This window comes from Ranitomeya variabilis, chromosome 5 (genome assembly GCF_051348905.1).
Source record: "Ranitomeya variabilis isolate aRanVar5 chromosome 5, aRanVar5.hap1, whole genome shotgun sequence".
Classification (NCBI taxonomy): Eukaryota; Metazoa; Chordata; class Amphibia; order Anura; family Dendrobatidae; genus Ranitomeya; species Ranitomeya variabilis.
In genome coordinates this window covers 417,716,473-417,737,914 of record NC_135236.1, presented here as the reverse complement: position 1 = coordinate 417,737,914, position 21,442 = coordinate 417,716,473, and the positions used below count along the sequence as shown (strand labels likewise).

Here is a 21,442-nt window from a genome sequence, read left to right as displayed (position 1 = left end):
GTATGTCATCCGTAGGCAGGGTGTGTCAGCGTATTTTGCACATGGCATCCTCCGTATGTAATCCGTATGGCATCCGTACTGCGATATTTACTCGCAGGCTTGCAAAACCGACATCTAATGGATTTATGTGCTCAAATGTTCGGTAAAACATATATACAGTATATATATATATATATATATATATATATATATGTCATTGAGACACACACACATATATTCTGTATTTATATTTAATTCAGCGCAATATATGTGAAAAGCCGGTAATTCAATTGCCGGCTTTTCATTTCTCCTTCCCAAACCCGACAGGACACGAGACATGGTTTACATACAGTAAACCATCTCATATCCCTTTTTTTTTGCATATTCCACACTACTAATGTTAGTAGTGTGTATGTGCAAAATTTTGGCGCTGTAGCTTGTAAAATAAAGGGTTAAATGGCGGAAAAAATTGGCGTGGGCTCCCGTGCAGTTTTCTCCGCCAGAGTGGTAAAGCCAGTGACTGAGGACAGATATTAATAGCCTAGAGAGGGTCCATGGTTATTGGCCCCCCCGGCTACAAACATCTGCCCCCAGCCACCCCAGAAAAGGCACATCTGGAAGATGCGCCTATTCTGGCACTTGGCCTCTCTCTTCCCACAACCTGTGTCTTTATTTCATTAAAGGACTTTGTAATTATGTGTGTGTGTTTTATTAACTATTTCGTACTATTGTATTAATAATGGATACGTGTCATAATTGACGCCTCTCCATTATTAATCTGGCTTAATGTCACCTTACAATAGCAAGGTGACATTAACCCTTCATTACCCCATATCCCACCGCTACACGGGAGTGGGAAGAGAGAGGCCAAGTGTCAGAATAGGCGCATCTTCCAGATGTGCCTTTTCTGGGGTGGCTGGGGGCAGATGTTTGTAGCCGGGGGGGCCAATAACCATGGACCCTCTCTAGGCTATTAATATCTGCCCTCAGTCACTGGCTTTACCACTCTGGCGGAGAAAATTGCGCGGGAGCCCACGCCAATTTTTTCCGCCATTTAACCCTTTATTTTAGCAGCTACAGAGCCAAAATTTTGCACATACACACTACTAACATTAGTAGTGTGGAATATGCAAAAAAATAAGGGATATGAGATGGTTTACTGTATGTAAACCATGTCTCATATCCTGTCGGGTTTGGGAAGGAGAAATTAAAAGCCGGCAATTGTATTACCGGGTTTTCTCTCTAACACCGGTTCGTATTTCTCGCAAGTCACACTGCTGGTCTGTGTGTAATCCGTATTTTTCTCGCCCCCATAGACTTTCATTGGCGATTTTTTTGCGCAATACGGTGACAAACGCAGCATGCTGCGATTTTGTACGGCCTTAGAAGACCGTATAATACGGATCGGTAAAATACGGCTGATAGGAGCTGGGCCATAGAGAATCATTGGGCCGTGTGTTATGCGTATTTTACGGGTGTATTTTCTGCGCTCATACGTCCGTAAAACTCGCCAGTGTGACGCCGGCCTATATGTGCAGGCAAATAGCTTTTTCCAAGGTGACAGGTTCGCTTAAGATGCAAAAAATCCTCTCAGTTTTGATTTTGTGCAAATTTTGTGCTGTGCTTGGTGAAATTAGCTTTTTGCCATGTGACATGTTTCTGTACTCCAGGCTGTGAGGACGCAGCGTACTGCGATCCTTGGCCGCGTTGTGAGGGTCATGGCCAAGGTACCTGGTAAACCCTAACCTAAGGGGGGGTTCACATTTTTTCTGGGGGTCTAACATGCCGAGGTCTTTAACCCCTTTCTGCCAGCTGACGGAATAGTACGTCAGCTGGCAGATCCCCCGCTTTAAGGTGGGCTCCGGCGCTGAGCCCACCTTAAAGCCGCGACATGTCAGCTGTTTTGTACAGCTGACATGTGCGCGCAATGAGCACGAGCGGCATCGCGATCCGCCCGCGCCCATTAACTAGTTAAATGCCGCAGTCAAGCGCTGACAGCGGCATTTAACTAGCGCTCCCGGCCGCGCGGCCGGAAGTGCTCGCACTGCTGACCCCCGTCACATGATCGGGGGTCAGCAGTACATCGCCATAACAACCAGAGGTCTCCTTGAGACCTCTATGGTTGTTGATGGCCGAATGCTTTGAGCGCCACCCTGTGGTCGGCGCTCAAAGTACATGACCATTTCTGCTACATAGAGGTGATCTGTATTTCACCTCGATGTAGCAGAGCCGATCGAGTTGTGCATGCTTCTAGCCTCCTATGGAGGCTATTGAAGCATGCCAAAATTAAGAAAAAAAAGTGTTTAAAAATATTAAAAAAATAAAAAAAATATAAAAGTTCAAATCACCCCCCTTTCGCCCCAATCAAAATAAAATAATTAAAAAAAAATCAAACCTACACATATTTGGTATCGCCGCGTTCAGAATCGCCCGATCTATCAATAAAAACAAAGGATTAACCTGACCGCTAAATGGCGTAGCGAGAAAAAAAATCAAAACGCCAAAATTACGTTTTTTGGTCGCCGCGACATTGCATTAAAATGTAATAACGGGCGATCAAAAGAACGTATCTTCACCAAAATGGTGTCATTAAAAACGCCAGCTCGGCACGCAAAAAATAAGCCCTCACCTGACCCCAGATCATGAAAATTGGAGACGCCACGGGTATCGGAAAATCGCGCAATTGTTTTTTTTTTTTTTTTTAGCAAACTTTGGAATTTTTTTTCACCACTTAGATAAAAAATAACCTAGACATGTTAGGTGTCTATGAACTCGTAATGACCTGAAGAATCATAATGGCAGGTCAGTTTTAGCATTTGGTGAACCTAGCAAAATAGCCAATCAAAAAACAAGTGTGAGATTGCACTTTTTTTGCAATTTCATCACACTTGGAATTTTTTTCCCGTTTTCTGTTACACGGCATGGTAAAACCAATGGTATCGTTCAAAAGTACATCTCGTCCCGCAAAAAAATAAGCCTTCACATGGCCATATTGACGGAAAAATAAAAAAGTTATGGCTCTGGGAAGGAGGGGAGCGAAAAACGAAAAAACGGAAAAAGCTCCGGGGGTGAAGGGGTTAAGTGTAAACTGCTAGTGTAACACCCCAGGTTCCTGGTTGTTACAGTGGCATTGCTTTCCTCACGCGGAGAGTGATGTTATGCTTGGAAGTGAGAAAGGATTCCTTTTATCAGGTATTCACAAACATGCAACATGTTCTTACTCCAGGCCAGAAAGGGGAGCTCTGATCCAGCTTATGGGTGGCTCCCCTATATATATTTTGGCTGGAGGGGAAGTTAGCGAGTAGTTTGTCAGAGGGACAAAGGAGAGAGCAGTGAGAAGTCAGTAAGACTGAAATGGGCCGTGCAGCCACGTGAGGTGCTGCAGCTCCTGGACGGGAGAGAGAAGGGCGGAACAAGCTGTAGAGAGCGCGAAGGAGGAGAAGAAGCACAGGGGAGTTAAGAGCTGGAGAGAAGCTGTGACTGGGCTTCCTCCATGCTGAGCGCAGATACCGGTAGCCGGAAGACCGAGGTTGTGGGGGTAACTCTATGCCCCACGGCAGAAACTGGCGGGACAGCAGATTGCAAGTTACCTGTCCACCATTGACACCCGAGGACACAGTAGAAGATAGAGCCTGGGTCGTGATAGAGATCCTGTAAAAAGGCTCGAGCTACCTGTTGTACGGGTAGTGTCCCACCTAAAGGGGGACAGAGAGAAAACGTGAGGACCATGTGAGAGGCCTAAGGCAGCAAGGGACTACACCACAGCGCTAGAGGGAAGGCTTCCAACCCCACCTGGTAAGGGTGATTCCAGACTCGCTTCCAAGCCAGCCGGACCATCGACACCTGTGACCCGGTACCCTGGACTGAGGCTGCCTGAATTCATCAGTAAAGAGACTGCAACCCTGTGCCTTCCGTTTCTTCCTACACCACCTACCACCTGTCCCAACTATACCGGGAGCCCTGGGGACCCAGCTTCACCTGTGGAAAGCCATACCATCCCTGCTGCCATAACATCACCCCAGAGGATCCCTTTAAGCAGCGTCGGTCACCCCTGACCGAGAACCACAGGTGACATCCACAAACTTTTATTATTTTACAAACCCCATTAGGCTATGTGCCCACGTTGCAGAATAGTCGATTTTTCCTCATCAAAACAGCATGTGGATTTTGATGCATTTTTAACTTGATTTTAATGCGTTTTTTTCTAAGCGTTTTCGAGCACAAATAAAGTTGGGACAAAAAAAAAAAAGGCTCCTATGAGGCGATCATACCAGTCCATACCAGCCATCATCCAGGAAGACTGGACTGACCTGGGATTCTTATCTTCCTGGATTATGGGATGCTCATGGGATGGCATGATGGGATGCCCATGATGTCACTTCCTATTTGCTGCGGTTTTGATTTACAAAACCGCAGCAAATGCGCTTGAAATCCGCAAACATTTTTAATATTTGCGTATTTCAAGCTTTCAAATACAAATCTATAGCGACGGAATTGCAGCGATTCCGCAAACTAAATGAACATGCTGTGTATTTTACCGTGATGCGATTCCACTGCAGAAAAATATGCATGAGCACAGCAATTGTGGAATGCAATTAAAATTAATGGGATGCAAAATATCAGGTCTCAAGATAAATGTTGATAAGTCAGAGGCCCTATTCGTTAACACCTCAAAGACTGATCAAGATAATTTGATTTCACAATTCGGCTTTACAAGAAAGGAACATTCCCTATCATACTTAGGAATTAACCTTACGACCCATAGATCTTCCCTTTTTAAGTGGAACTATTCTCCCTTAATTGCAAAATTTAAGACTGACATAGCAAAATGGTCTCGTTTAAAAATTTCATGGCTTGGCCGGTTACACACTATAAAGATGGTTACTTTGCCGAGATTCCTGTACCTATTTAGATCGCTTCCCATTGCGGTCCCTTTGAAATGTCTCCGAGAGATACAGTCGATCATTTCCAAATTTATTTGGAATGGAAAAAGACCCCGTGTCAAACAAAACATAATGTGTTTACACAGAAAGTATGGCGGCATGTCAATGCCTAGTCTCTTGACATATTTCAAAGCAGCCCAAATAGCTCAATTGTCCAAATTATCTTCTAACAGTAATACTCCCAGGTGGGTGCAGTTAGAATCTTACTTCCTGCAACCTTATTCTCTTTGTGGCCTCTTATGGTCCACGGTGAGACTCCCGCCAGACATTCAGGTCACAGCTCCCTTCTCCGCCCTCTCTTTAATCATTTGGAGAAAGGAGAGATTCAAGCACAATCTTCAATCTAAATCTTCACCCCTTACAACACTGTTCTGTAATCCTATGTTTCAGCCGGGGTTAGAGCCTGCATTGTTCTCCTGGTGGATCGGGAAGGGGATCACCATGCTAAAACACCTTTGCTCCCCTTTCAATATTTTACTCACTAAGCAAGAATTTGTACAATGTCATAGTCCCCCAACTGGAGAGGCTATGCGCATCAATAGAGTTTTTCACTTTGCCAGTCAACATCTGTCACGGGGGACCCCTTTTCGGCTCACTGGTTTTGAACAAAGGTATTCTGGAAATCCTATGGGTAATGGGGTAATCTCACTGATATATTCCACGATGAATGCAGCTCATGTATCAGAGAAACTAAATTATATGCTGCATTGGGAGAACGACTTGGAGCTCGTCCTGCCCCTGGAGACGTGGCATAGATGTAGTGAAACCCTGTCGAGAGGCTGTCACCAAACATCTCTGACTGAAACATCACTTAAGGTGTTACATAGGACATATTATGTCCCAACCAAATTGCATGCCATTTATCCGCACATCTCTAAAGACTGTTTTAGGGGTTGTAATATCCCTGGAGATATGCTCCACATTTGGTGGAAATGTCCGATTGTTGAGAAACTTTGGCAAGAAGTTAATTCAATTATTATCCAATTATTTGGTAAACCAATTATCATAGACCCCACAGTACTCCTATTGGGTAAGATGCCATATGGTTTCTCGAAGAGTCTTCAGAGATTAGTGAATACGTTGTGCATGGCAGCTAAAATTCATATAGCTTCTAAATGGAGAACTCAGACACTGTCCATCTCAATGGTGAAAGACAGAATGAATGAAATTTTAATGTGCGAGAGAATTCAGGCAACTAGGAGCGATGACATGGATGCCTTTCTTCGAATCTGGAGCCCTTGGCTTGATCTCGATCATAGCACCCCACTGACTCGAACCCTCCTACTGTCTCCATAATTTTTTACATCATATATCTATGAATGCTCTTTAACATTTTTGGTTTATGGCAACAAATCAGCTCTCACCTACTTATCATCATCTGATGACACGACATGTTGAATTTCCCCCCATAATTAGTAAAACGAAGTGATGTTATTCCCCTTGTTGTTCCTATCCCTAGTCTGTCCTGTCTTGTCTTTCTAGTCTGGTTTATATGATTGACCTTTATGGATATGGTTACTTTTACATTTCTGTCATGATGTTCTGTAAATAACTATGTCTTCCTTTTTTTTACATGGAAGGTCAATATTGTTTTATACTGTTATGAAAACTTTAAATAAACATATTGAAACAAAAAATTAATGGGATGCGTTTTTAAGCGTTTCCGCAGCGGAAAAACGTGGCGGAAATGGTTAAAAAATGCAACGTGGGCACACAGCCTTAAAGACCGTCCCTTTTACTTGGGCGCCCAGGGCCACAGACGACCGGGTCACTGCCGCCGTGACACATCCCTTTAAGTAATTAAGTACCGGACCCGGTACAGAGCACGCCACGGCCCTGGCCGGCGTTCCACTTCAGATGTACGGAGCTGCTCTCTGGCAGAACACGCCGGAAGAATGGATGCACCACGGTTGTTACAGTAGCTGGAGAAATAATAGGAAGATGGATTCTGTACCGTTTGTGAGCAAGTTTTTTTTTTTGTTGGAACAGACTAACTCAACTACAGTGTGAACAAAACCTAAGGGGCGACACGAGGTTTTACCGGGCGCCTGGGACTTTGGGACCACTACAGTAGTGGCTGCTCTGACCAAACTGCAGACACAGTGCCGGCAATGAGATGGTTACACTCCTAAAGGGAATGAGCAGAGTTTCTGTCACAGCGGGTAATGGCGGAGTTCCCACGGGGCTGAGAAACCCTGCCGCAGCCCACCAGCCAGGGACGCGGACTAGTCGCACGGCAGCACGGAATACTCGGTGACTGCATTTCCACAACAAAGATGTCGGCCGCCAATCAGCTGCGCAGCCTGCCGCCCCGTCACATCGTCTGCTACCACGTGACCTCATGACACGGAAGCGCTGCAGCCTCAGGACGGGTGGCATCTGGTGAGGGGCGCAGGTAAGAACAGAGGTGGGTGACGCAGTACTGCAGGAGTGGGCTCTCCGCTGCCGGCCACTCGTGGGCTCTGGCCTGTGCGGCACTTACCTACCTGCGCCTTACATTGGGGAGCAGGCTGCTCTTACTGCTGCTGGTACATGGCAGGATAGTCACATCCGTGATCACCAGGGGCAGTGTCATGGCTTCTACTGATGCTCCAGTCACTGCATGGTATCACCCAGGGGCACAGCCCTCTTACTGTGGCCACGGCGCTTGTACTGGGGCCACGGCGCTCGTACTGGGACCACGGTGCCCACGTACTGGATCCCCACGGCGCTCATACTGGGACCACGGCGCTCATACTCTGACCACGGCGCCCACGTACTGCATCCCCACGGCGCTCGTACTGGGACCACGGTGCCCACGTACTGGATCCCCACGGCGCTCATACTGGGACCACGGCGCTCATACTCTGACCACGGCGCCCACATACTGATCCCCACGGCGCTCGTACTGGGACCACGGTGCCCACGTACTGGATCCCCACGGCGCTCGTACTGGGGCCACGGCGCTCATACTCTGACCACGGCGCCCACGTACTGCATCCCCACGGCGCTCGTACTGGGGCCATGGCTCTCATACTGGGACCATAGCACCCATGTATTGGGGCCAGGGCGCTCGTACTGGGGCATTATCGCTTCTATTGGGGCATCACAATCACTGCGCTGGTCCTGGGGCACTGCTGAGTGGCACTTACTACTGATGTGCAGGGTACACCTGGTGGCACCCTGCCATTACGGAAATCTTTAACACCCAGTCGCCCAGTTTTTCTGCTATTTCTACCATTGTGGTAGTCCGACTGGTGACAAATTTTAATAAATTCAGAAAATCGACAGATCGCTTCTCACCTGGTATCCAGCGCTGGATAGATTTCCCTGCTTCTCTATTCTGCAACCTGGCAGCCCCCCGTGTCATCAGTGTGGCACGTCTCACTCCCAGCTCCACCTATGGAACGTATCTTTACATATATAGACTGAGCCTTAGGCAGTTTTATCTGTCTGCAGATGAACATGGGAAAAATTGTCCGAGTTTTATCCAGAAAATTGTCATTTGTTTTCTCATTTTCTTCCAAGCGCCATCAATGTCTGTTTCTGTGGTGTCCGTGTGCGATCAGTTTTCATACATCTGCACTATAAAATGTACATGATCACATACAGTTCCTTAGGTTTATAATAAAAATGTATCTCTAAAAATTGGATATCACACGGATGTTCTGTATGAGATATTTTTTTCTTTTTACGCATTCATTGACGGGAATGGCTGAGTCTCATCCAAGAATTGGATGAAAGTAATGCATACTGCAATTTTTTTTTCTCTAAAGCTTTTTCAGTTATTTTTTTCCATTTTCTGAAAATTTTAAGCATCTTATGGGGCAAAAATATTTTAACCGGTTGGTATCTTTAAAAATCTGAAGCTAGTGGAAAAAAAAAAAACTTGCCAAAAGACCGAATGTACAGTGCATAAGTTTTAGGCAGGTGTGTGTTAAAAAAAAAAAAAAAAAAAAAAAAAAAAAAATTGCTGCAAAATAACAATGCATTAAAAAAAATATAAGTGTTCATTTACTTTTTATCTACCTAAATGCAAATTGAATAAATAAAAGAAATAAGAAATATAAATCAAATTAATATTTGGTGTGAGCACACTTTTTTTTAAACAGCCTCAGTTCTTCTAGATACACTTACACACAGTTTTTAAACCCCTTAACGACTGCCAGTACGCATTAAAACGGCTTGTAAGGGGCCTTATTCACTCGCTGCTGTTTTAAAACTGCAATTTGGGTATAAGGTTATAGCTACAGAATGCTGTAGATAAGCCCATGATGGCTGTGGCCGCAGTTTATAGCGGCAAAATGGGTGACAGATTCCCTTTAAGGTTTTTTTTTCTAAAGTAAAAAATAAATAAAAATGATGATGACTAGTGTTGAGTGCACGTACACTACTCACTACTCATGTTGTCATCAGGGGCACTCGAGCACCTGCGATATCTGGTGCTTACCTGAGCACCCAATGCAAACTCAAGTATCAAGCACTCACACTCAACACTAATGCCAACATATTCAATATGACAATCTAATGTTAGCAAATTCTGTGTAGTACCTTAGGGTTAAGAATCCTCATTATACCCCTGGATAAAATCCTTGATGGGTGTAGTTTCCAAAATGGGGTCACTTTATTCCCGTTGTTTAGGAACATCAGGGGTGTCTATCGATTTCAGCCATTTTTGCGTACAAAAAGTCAGTGCTGCTTCCTTTCTGAGCCCTACCGTGCGCCCAAACAGTAGTTGTTTCCACATATGGGGTATCGGTGTACTCATGAGAAATCGCACAACAAATTTTAGGGTTCATTTTCTCCTGCTACCGTTGTGAAAGTAAAAAACTTGGGGTAAAGGGCAATTTTTATTAAAAAAAAAAAAAGTTAATTAGTCTTTTTTTTTCCTTCCATATTCCATTTATTCGTGTGACGCACGAGATGAGTTAATAAACGTCAAAAATGTGGTTTTGAGCTGTGCAGTTTTTAGCATGGAGTCACGTTTGGGTATTTTCTTTCATATAGACCCCTCAAAGTCACTTCAAATGAAATATGGTTCCAAAAAAAAAAAAATAGTTTTGAACAGGCAGGGAACTGGATGCACTTCCGAAACTGCCTGTCTACAGTGGCTAGTGGCAACACGCTTTTGTTTCAAAATGTATGTGGTCACACTCTTATAATTGGTCTGATAAGCAGGGCTGGGGAGTTGATAAGCCAAACCTCCCCCTCCTCAATTTGCCTAAGGGTACCGTCACACAGTGAAATTTCCATCGCTACGACGGTACGATTCGTGACGTTGCAGCGATATCGTTACGATATCGCTGTGTCTGACACGCTACTGCGATCAGACATCACGCTGAGAATCGTACGTCGTAGCAGATCGTTTGGAACTTTCTTTCGTCGCTTGATCACCCACTGACATCGCTGGATCGTTGTGTGAGACAGCGATCCAGCGATGTGTTCGCTGGTAACCAGGGTAAACATCGGGTAACTAAGCGCAGGGCCGCGCTTAGTAACCCGATGTTTACCCTGGTTACCAGCGTAAACGTTAAAAAAACAAACAGTACATACTTACATACATTCCGGTGTCTGTCCCCGGCGTCTCAGCTTCTCTGCACTGTGTAAGCACAGCGGCCGGAAAGCGAGCAGAGCGGTGACAGCGGTGACGTCACCGCTGTGCTTTCCGGCCGCTGTGCTTACACTGTGCAGAGAAGCTGAGACGCCGGGGACAGACACCGGAATGTATGTAAGTATGTACTGTTTGTTTTTTTTAACGTTTACGCTGGTAACCAGGGTAAACATCGGGTTACTAAGCGCGGCCCTGCGCTTAGTAACCCGATGTTTACCCTGGTTACCTGGGGACTTCGGCATCGCTCCAGCGCCGTGATTGCAAAGTGTGACCGCAGTCTACGACGCTGGAGCGATATTCATACGACGCTGCGACGTCACGAATCGTGCCGTCGCAGCGATGGAAATTTCACTGTGTGACGGTACCCTTACTCCAACTCCATCATGCATGGCTCATTTTAAGTGATATATTTACTGTAGTAAAATGGTAACATCAGGCTTTTCATCACCATTAGGATACAAAAATCAAGCTATTAACTTGCCTTAATCCTGTAGTCCCGGTCACCCTTTCAGTTCTGAGATGAGTGCAGTCATTCCTTCCCAGTGCCTTTTTTCCTCTGATCTGTAGAGAAGGAGGTCACTGCTGAGCATGTACATAAAGTGCAGCAAGGATTCATCTCAGCTAAAAGCCGAGCTCCTTAGATTAGGAACAGAACAGACATTTATAGGACATTTCATAACTTTACCAAATTCTTATGAAAAAATGTACAGCACATCCTGCGTTGTGCTAATGTACCAAATTTATTATACATTTGACGAGTCTGAGTCAGTTCATTTTATACCAACTCCACCAAAATGGACACTGACTCCACAGCCCTGCTGATAAGGACGTGTTCTAGATCTGTATAGCCTTGTGTAAATGAAAATGAAACTTGCACATACAGTGTGAAAGTAAACGCTGCTCCTTTTCACCACCAGACATACTGTTCTATGATTAAGCAAGGAACCCTCCTCCATTATACTATCAGAATAAACATATATCTCATCTGTTCATATATAGAATGAATGTTTGACTATTTTACATCATGTTTGAAGCTTCCAGGATGTCTTGATGTATCGGTGTAATGTTTTGTGGTTTTTTGACAGTAAACCTTTTGGAATATTGTAGTCTACATTACTACACAAATCAAAGAAAGGTGTAAGGCTATGTATGTGCACATGGTGAGTAAATGGATGCAGACATTTCTGCATCTCTTGGCAGGAAAAACGCAGCTGCAAAACCGTGTGTTTTTGCTGCATTTTTGACCTGCATTTTTTTGACTGATTTGAGTGAGGTCAATGGTGGAAAACGCACAGAAAATTGACACCCCAAATATGCAAGTCAAAAATACTCACGTATACATGGGATCTAAGGGGTAATGTTTCTCCTTGTGGAGAGTGACATACCAGCTGGCTTGTCAAGGTAAGGAGGCTTATTCGCCGTGCAATGCTCCTCTGGGAAATTAAATATGCAAATTGCCTCTTCTGAGAAAAAGAGGACTTAAACTCTATAGCGCCACCTGTTGGAAGTAGCGATCCTACAAGTCCCAATCAACCCTTTAACGAGTTGATTGTGACTTGTAGGATTGCTACTTCCAACAGGTGGCGCTATAGAGGTTAAGTCCTCTTTTTCTCAGAAGAGGCAATTTGCATATCACGTATGCATGACACTTTGTTTCTCATTCATGTTGCTGGCATCAAGATGGCTTCAGTGTTATCTAGAAAATCTGCAAGGAAAAAATGCACAAAATCTGTAAAGTGTGCACAAGCCCTTAAAGCGCAGTTGAGGCCAGAAGGATACTCTTGGTCTCCATTGTGTAATTACATCTTAGGCCTCTTTCACACTAGCGTCGTGCACTGCACGTCGCTATGCGTCGTTTTGTTGAAAAAACGCATCCTGCAAAAGTGCTTGCAGGATGCGTTTTTTCACCATTGATTTGCATTAGCGACGCTTTGCCACACGTCGCAACCGTCGTGCGACAGTTGCGCTGTGTTGTGGCGGACCGTCGGCTGCAAAAAACGTTACATGTAACGTTTTTTGCTGCCGACGGACCGCCATTTCCGACCGCGCATGCGCGGCCGGAACTCCGCCCCCACCTCCCCGCACCTCACAATGGGGCGGCGGATGCGCTGGAAAAACAGCATCCGCTGCCCCCGTTGTGCGGCGCATTCACTGCTAGCGTCGGTACGTCGGCCCGACGCACTGCGACGGGCCGAGTACGACGCTAGTGTGAAAGTAGCCTTTACATAGTTACATAGTTACATAGTTATTAAGGTTGAAGGAAGACTGTAAGTCCATCTAGTTCAACCCATAGCCTAACCTAACATGCCCTAACATGTTGATCCAGAGGAAGGCAAAAAAACCCATGTGGCAAAGAGTAAGCACCACATTAGGGAAAAAATTCCTTCCCGACTCCACATACGGCAATCAGACTAGTTCCCTGGATCAACGCCTTATCAAGGAATCTAGTGTATATACCCTGTAACATTATACTTTTCCAGAAAGGTATCCAGTCCCCTCTTAAATTTAATTAATGAATCACTCATTACAACATCATACGGCAGAGAGTTCCATAGTCTCACTGCTCTTACAGTAAAGAATCCGCATCTGTTATTATGCTTAAACCTTCTTTCCTCCAGACGTAGAGGATGCCCCCTTGTCCCTGTCTCAGGTCTATGATTAAAAAGATCATCAGAAAGGTCTTTGTACTGTCCCCTCATATATTTATACATTAAAATAAGATCACCCCTTAGTCTTCGTTTTTCCAAACTAAATAGCCCCAAGTGTAATAACCTATCTTGGTATTGCAGACCCCCCAGTCCTCTAATAACCTTGGTCGCTCTTCTCTGCACCCGCTCTAGTTCAGCTATGTCTTTCTTATACACCGGAGACCAGAACTGTGCACAGTATTCTAAGTGTGGTCGAACTAGTGACTTGTATAGAGGTAAAATTATGTTCTCCTCATGAGCATCTATGCCTCTTTTAATGCATCCCATTATTTTATTTGCCTTTGTAGCAGCTGCCTGACACTGGCCACTGAATATGAGTTTGTCATCCACCCATATACCCAGGTCTTTTTCATTGACGGTTTTGCCCAGAGTTGTAGAATTAAGCACATAGTTATACATCTTATTACTTCTACCCAAGTGCATGATCTTACATTTATCCCCATTAAAGCTCATTTGCCATTTATCAGCCCAAGCTTCTAGTTTACATAAATCATCCTGTAATATAAAATTGTCCTCCCCTGTATTGATTACCCTGCAGAGTTTAGTGTCATCTGCAAATATTGAAATTCTACTCTGAATGCCCCCTACAAGGTCATTAATAAATATGTTAAAAAGAAGAGGGCCCAATACTGACCCCTGTGGTACCCCACTGCTAACCGCAACCCAGTCCGAGTGTGCTCCATTAATAACCACCCTTTGTTTCCTAAACCTGAGCCAGCTCTCAACACACTTACACATATTTTCCCCTATCCCCATTACTCTCATTTTATGTAACAACCTTTCGTGTGGCACCGTATCAAAAGCTTTGGAAAAGTCCATATACACTACGTCCACTGGGCTCCCTTGGTCCAGTCCGGAACTTACCTCTTCATAGAAGCTGATCAAATTAGTCTGACATGAACGGTCCCTAGTAAACCCGTGCTGATACTGGGTCATGAGGTTATTCCTCTTCAAATACTCCAGCATAGCATCCCTTAGAATGCCCTCCGGGATTTTACCCACAGTAGAGGTTAAGCTTACTGGCCTATAATTTCCGAGTTCAGTTTTTGCCCCTTTTTTGAATATTGGCACCACATTTGCTATACGCCAGTCCTGTGGTACAGAACCTGTTGTTATGGACTCTTTAAAGATTAAAAATAATGGTCTATCAATGACTGTACTTAGTTCCTGCAGTACTCAGGGGTGTATCCCATCCGGGCCCGGAGATTTGTCAATTTTAGTGATTTTTAGACGCCGCCGTACTTCCTGCTGGGTTAAGCAGGTAACCTTTAATTGGGAATTTTTATCACTAGTCATATTGGCTGCCATGGGATTTTCTTTTGTAAATACTGATGAAAAAAAGTCATTTAGCATATTGGCTTTTTCCTCATCCTCATCCACCATTTCCCCCAGATTATTTTTAAGGGGGCCAACACTGTCATTTTTTAGTTTCTTACTATTTATATAGTTAAAGAATATTTTGGGATTATTTTTACTCTCTCTGGCAATGAGTCTCTCTGTCTCAATCTTTGCTGCCTTGATTTGCTTTTTACAGAATTTATTTAATTTTCTGTATTTATTTAATGCCTCCTCACTACCTACTTCCTTTAATTCTCTAAATGCTTTCTTTTTGTCCCTTATTGCGCATTAGGATATGTTTGGCATATTAACATTAACATTAAGGATATGTTTGGCAGAAAGACCTGTCTAATCATTGTCTGAGTAGAAAACTTATAAACTAAAAACACCAAGTGTCATGGAAAATATACTTATTAATAAAAGTCAACAATATGTTGTACTTCATATCCTAAGCGTACAAGAAATATGTGAGAAAAATACAGCAAAAGAAAAGCAAGACACAAGCTTAATATTCTACAGTAAAATGCACATATAAGCTTAATAATGATGTATCAAATGCTGTCATCACAGTACAGTATCATATATAAATTTGTATTGAGTTCCTCTTTTCTGTAGTTCAGTTGTTTATTTTTTTTACATTTTTTTTAAGACCGTACGTTTTCATTATATTTTAGTTCTACAGGTTTTGTTGGTCTAGCTCAGGGGCCCCGACTTGTTGCTTGCGGGCCCATGGTGTGTGGCTCCCGCGCCTGTGATGTGTGACTCGCGGCTGTCTGCCATCTTGATGCATTAGCACCAGGTCTAACAAATGGCTATTAATAATAGACCACCAGATGGTGAATTTTGAGAAAAGCCCTGCACAAAAGAGCAGATCTGGATGCACATATTTTGGGGTTTGGAGATAATTTACGGTAGGTATGGTAAGCTGGAGACTGGATGATGCTGTCAGACGAGGGGTTTAAAGCTGAATGAACAGTGTGGTGGGAGTGCTTGATGGGGGTATTGTGGGAACCTCTGGATCTTGGTATACTGCCTCAGTGTGATGTCTGTGGAAAAGCTTTGGCTGGCATTATACCAGTAATGGGGTCTCTGTGTTGCTTCTGTGAGGGGGGTGGGAGCTGGATGTGGCTCGCGACTCTCTTAGACCTAAATGTGGCTCAAGACACTCTCTCAAATCTGAATGTGGCTCTTGAGATCAGAAAGGTTGGGGGCGTTATCCTTCCAAAATGTATATAGTTGCCTAATAATTTCCTGTTTCTTTCTTAGGCAATTGAAGTATTCATTTTGCCATAAGTTTTCTAATATTCCACCCAGATATCTTAAGAAATAGACACGCTAAGGATTTACACTGCATGTTTAATAGGAACGAGTGTGAACAGGCTGCCAATCATCTGACATTAGCAAAATGCTCGTTCATTAGGTGCAATAATTTTTAAGCTCGCTTAGAAGTTGCTTATTGTCACATCTTCCTTTGTTAACAGGAAGTGCTGCTCAGAATGATAACTGTCATGGTTCCCAATGGCAAGGGAACGTCAGAGAACTTAAACAACAGACTAGCTCTTGGGTGATGGAATCTCGAGCTGACCGTGAGCTAAACCTACCACACAACTAACAGTGGCCGGGTGACGTACCTACGTTTTATCCCTAGACGCCTAGCGCCAGCCGGAGGACTAACTAACCCTAATAGAGGAAAAGACAGACCTGGCTTACCTCTAGGGAAATTCCCCCAAAAAGGAGACAGAAGCCCCCCACATATATTGACGGTGAGTTCAGAGGAAAAGACATACGCAGTATGAAGGTAGGTTCAGCAAAGCGAGGTCCGCTTACTAGATAGCAAGAAGATACAATAGGGAACTTCACGGTCAGCTGAAAACCCTATTAAAATACCATCCCGAAATTACTTTAAGACTCATGTGTCAACTCATGACACCGGAGTGGCAATTTCGGCCCACAAGAGCTTCCAGCTACAGAAAAATAACATAACTGTGAACTGGAACAAAAATGCAAAACAAACTTAGGACTAAGAGTCCAACTTAGCTGATAGTAGTCTAGAAGCAGGAACATGCAACAGAAAGGCTCTGGTTACATTGATGGCCGGCAGTAGAATAACTGAGCAGCAAGGCTAAATAGGATACACCCATATCCTGATGGAAACAGGTGAACAGAGAAAGTGAAGCACACAAGTCCAGTACCACCCGTGACCACCGGGGGAGCCCAAAAACCAAATTCACAACAGTACCCCCCCCCCCTCAAGGAGGGGGCACCGAACCCTCACAAGAACCACCAGGGCGATCAGGATGAGCCCTATGAAAGGCACGGACCAAATCAGAGGTATGAACATCAGAGGCTGTCACCCAAGAATTATCCTCTTGACCGTAGCCCTTCCACTTGACCAGATACTGAAGTTTCCGTCTGGAAACACGGGAGTCCAAGATCTTCTCCACAACGTACTCCAATTCACCCTCAACCAACACCGGAGCGGGAGGCTCAACGGAAGGCACAACCGGTACCTCATACCTGCGCAATAATGACCGATGGAAGACATTATGGATAGAAAAAGATGCTGGGAGGTCCAATCGAAAGGACACGGGGTTAAGAATCTCCAAAATCTTATACGGGCCGATGAACCGAGGCTTAAACTTAGGAGAAGAAACCCTCATAGGGACAAAACGAGAAGACAACCACACCAAGTCCCCAACACGAAGACGAGGACCAACACGACGACGGCGGTTAGCAAAATGCCGAGTCTTCTCCTGGGACAACTCCAAATTGTCCACCACCTGTCCCCAAATCCGATGCAACCTATCCACCACAGTATCCACTCCAGGACAATCCGAAGACTCCACCTGACCAGAAGAAAAACGAGGATGAAACCCCGAATTGCAAAAGAAAGGAGAAACCAAAGTGGCAGAACTAGCCCGATTATTGAGGGCAAACTCCGCCAACGGCAAAAAGGCAACCCAGTCATCCTGATCCGCAGACACAAAACACCTCAAATAAGTCTCCAAGGTCTGATTAGTCCGCTCAGTCTGGCCATTAGTCTGAGGATGGAACGCAGACGAAAAAGACAAATCAATGCCCATCCTAGCACAGAACGCCCGCCAAAATCTAGACACGAACTGGGTCCCCCTGTCAGAAACGATATTCTCCGGAATACCATGCAAGCGAACCACATTTTGAAAAAACAGAGGAACCAACTCGGATGAGGAAGGCAACTTAGGCAAGGGCACCAAATGGACCATCTTTGAAAAACGGTCACACACCACCCAGATGACAGACATTTTCTGAGAAACAGGGAGATCAGAAATAAAATCCATAGAGATGTGAGTCCAAGGCCTCTTCGGAATAGGCAAAGATAACAACAATCCGCTGGCCCGAGAACAACAAGGTTTGGCCCGAGCACAAACATCACAAGACTGCACAAAAACTCGTACATCTCGAGACAGGGAAGGCCACCAGAAGGACCTAGCCACCAAATCCCTGGTACCAAAGATCCCGGGATGACCTGCCAACACAGAAGAATGAACCTCCGAGATGACTCTACTGGTCCAATCATCAGGAACAAACAGTCTACCAGGCGGGCAACGATCAGGTCTATCCGCCTGAAACTCCTGCAAAGCCCGTCGCAGGTCTGGGGAAACAGCAGATAATATCACCCCATCCTTAAGGATACCTGTAGGTTCAGAATCACCAGGGGAATCAGGCTCAAAACTCCTAGAAAGGGCATCCGCCTTCACATTTTTAGAACCTGGTAAGTATGAGACCACAAAATTAAACCGAGAGAAAAACAACGACCAGCGCGCCTGTCTAGGATTCAGGCGCCTGGCAGACTCAAGATAAATCAAATTCTTGTGATCGGTCAATACCACCACCTGATGTCTAGCCCCCTCAAGCCAATGACGCCACTCCTCAAAAGCCCACTTCATAGCCAAAAGCTCCCGATTACCAATATCATAATTTCGCTCGGCGGGCGAAAATTTTCGTGAAAAGAACGCACAAGGTCTCATCACGGAGCAGTCGGAACTTTTCTGCGACAAGACCGCCCCAGCTCCGATCTCGGAAGCATCAACCTCAAGCTGAAAAGGAAGAGTAACATCAGGCTGACGCAACACAGGGGCGGAAGAAAAGCGGCGCTTAAGCTCCCGAAAGGCCTCCACAGCAGCAGGGGACCAATCAGCAACATCAGCACCCTTTTTGGTCAAATCAGTCAAAGGTTTAGCAACATCAGAAAAACCAGTTATAAATCGACGATAAAAATTAGCAAAGCCCAAAAATTTCTGAAGGCTCTTAAGAGAAGAAGGTTGCGTCCAATCACAAATAGCCCGAACCTTGACAGGATCCATCTCAATGGAAGAGGGGGAAAAAATGTACCCCAAAAAAGAAATCTTTTGAACCCCAAAAATACACTTAGAACCCTTCACACACAAGGAATTAACCCGCAAAACCTGAAAAACCCTCCTGACCTGTTGGACATGAGAATCCCAGTCATCCGAAAAAATCAAAATATCATCCAGATACACGATCATAAATTTATCCAAATATTCACGGAAAATGTCATGCATAAAGGACTGAAAGACTGAAGGGGCATTTGAAAGACCAAAAGGCATTACTAAATACTCAAAATGGCCCTCGGGCATATTAAATGCGGTTTTCCACTCATCCCCCTGCTTAATTCGCACCAAATTATACGCCCCACGGAGATCAATCTTAGAGAACCACTTAGCCCCCTTTATTCGAGCAAACAAATCAGTCAGCAGTGGCAGAGGATACTGATATTTGACTGTAATTTTATTCAAGAGTCGATAATCAATACACGGCCTCAAAGAGCCATCTTTTTTAGATACAAAGAAAAAACCGGCTCCCAAGGGAGATGAAGAAGGACGAATATGTCCCTTTTCCAGGGACTCCTTAATATATTCTCGCATAGCAGCATGTTCAGGTACAGATAGATTAAATAAACGACCCTTTGGAAATTTACTGCCCGGAATCAGATCTATGGTACAATCGCAATCTCTGTGAGGAGGTAGTGAACCAAGCTTAGGCTCCTCAAAAACATCACGATAATCAGACAAAAATTCCGGAATCTCAGAGGGAATAGATGACGAAATGGAAACCAAAGGTACGTCCCCATGAGCCCCCTGACATCCCCAGCTTAACACAGACATAGCTTTCCAGTCAAGGACTGGGTTATGAGATTGTAACCATGGTAATCCGAGCACCAAAACGTCATGTAGATTGTACAACACAAGGAAGCGAATCATCTCCTGATGGTCTGGATTCATACGCATAGTCACTTGTGTCCAGTATTGTCAATACCCTTCAGAGGTATAGGAACTTCCAGAGGCTCTAGATCAAACCCACAGCGCCTGGCAAAGGACCAATCCATTAGACTCAAAGCGGCGCCAGAGTCGACATAGGCATCCGCGGTAATTGACGATAATGAACAAATCAAGGTCACAGACAGAATAAACTTAGACTGTAAAGTGCCAATTGAAATAGACTTATCAACCTTTTTTGTACGTTTAGAGCATGCTGATATAACATGAGTTGAATCACCACAATAGAAGCACAACCCATTTTTTCGCCTAAAATTCTGCCGTTCGCTTCTGGACAGAATTCTATCACATTGCATATTTTCTGGAGCCTTCTCAGAAGACACCGCCAAATGGTGCACAGGTTTGCGCTCCCGCAAACGCCGATCAATCTGAATAGCCATTGTCATGGACTCATTCAGACCTGTAGGTGCAGGGAACCCCACCATAACATCTTTAATGGCATCAGAGAGACCCTCTCTGAAATTCGCCGCCAGGGCGCACTCATTCCACTGAGTAAGCACAGACCATTTACGAAATTTTTGGCAGTATATTTCAGCTTCATCTTGCCCTTGAGATAGGGCCATCAAGGCTTTTTCAGCCTGAATCTCTAAGTTAGGTTCCTCATAAAGCAACCCCAAAGCCAGAAAAAACGCATCCACATTGAGCAACGCAGGATCCCCGGGTGCCAATGCAAATGCCCAGTTTTGAGGGTCACCCCGCAGCAAGGAAATTACTATCTTAACCTGCTGTGCGGGATCTCCAGCGGAGCGAGATCTCAGGGAAAGAAATAATTTACAATTATTTTTGAAATTCAGGAAACGAGATCTTTCCCCGGAGAAAAATTCTGGTATAGGAATTCTAGGTTCAGATATAGGAGCATGAATAACAAAATCCTGTAAATTTTGAACCTTCGTAGCAAGATTATTCAAACCTGTAACCAAACTCTGAGGATCCATTTTAATCAGGTGAGATCAGAGCCATTCAAGGATTAGAAGGAGAGAGAGAGACAAAGGCTGCAATTAGAGCAGAAATGCAACTGAGTCAACTAAAAAGCAAACTCAGAAGGATAAAAAAAAAAAAAAAATCTGCAGACTTCTTTTTCTCTCCTTTCTTCTGCCAACGGTTTTAACCCTTGGCCGGCCATACTGTCATGGTTCCCAATGGCAAGGGAACGTCAGAGAACTTAAACAACAGACTAGCTCTTGGGTGATGGAATCTCGAGCTGACCGTGAGCTAAACCTACCACACAACTAACAGTGGCCGGGTGACGTACCTACGTTTTATCCCTAGACGCCTAGCGCCAGCCGGAGGACTAACTAACCCTAATAGAGGAAAAGACAGACCTGGCTTACCTCTAGGGAAATTCCCCCAAAAAGGAGACAGAAGCCCCCCACATATATTGACGGTGAGTTCAGAGGAAAAGACATACGCAGTATGAAGGTAGGTTCAGCAAAGCGAGGTCCGCTTACTAGATAGCAAGAAGATACAATAGGGAACTTCACGGTCAGCTGAAAACCCTATTAAAATACCATCCCGAAATTACTTTAAGACTCATGTGTCAACTCATGA

At 44.6% G+C, this 21,442-nt stretch overlaps 1 protein-coding gene across 2 annotated transcripts in view; it reads left to right on the top strand.

Moving 5' to 3' along the window:
* Nucleotides 1–7,191: 7,191 nt before the first annotated feature.
* The window catches only part of TBK1 (TANK binding kinase 1), a 77,419-nt gene continuing 63,168 nt past the window's right edge, over nt 7,192–21,442 (top strand). The window contains exon 1 of one of the 2 annotated variants that reach the window (XM_077265214.1): nt 7,192–7,317. The gene's annotated coding sequence lies outside the window, so the exon portion shown is untranslated. Of the gene's footprint in view, nt 7,330–21,442 lie in introns of both variants that reach the window. The other variant, XM_077265215.1, reaches the window with a different exon arrangement.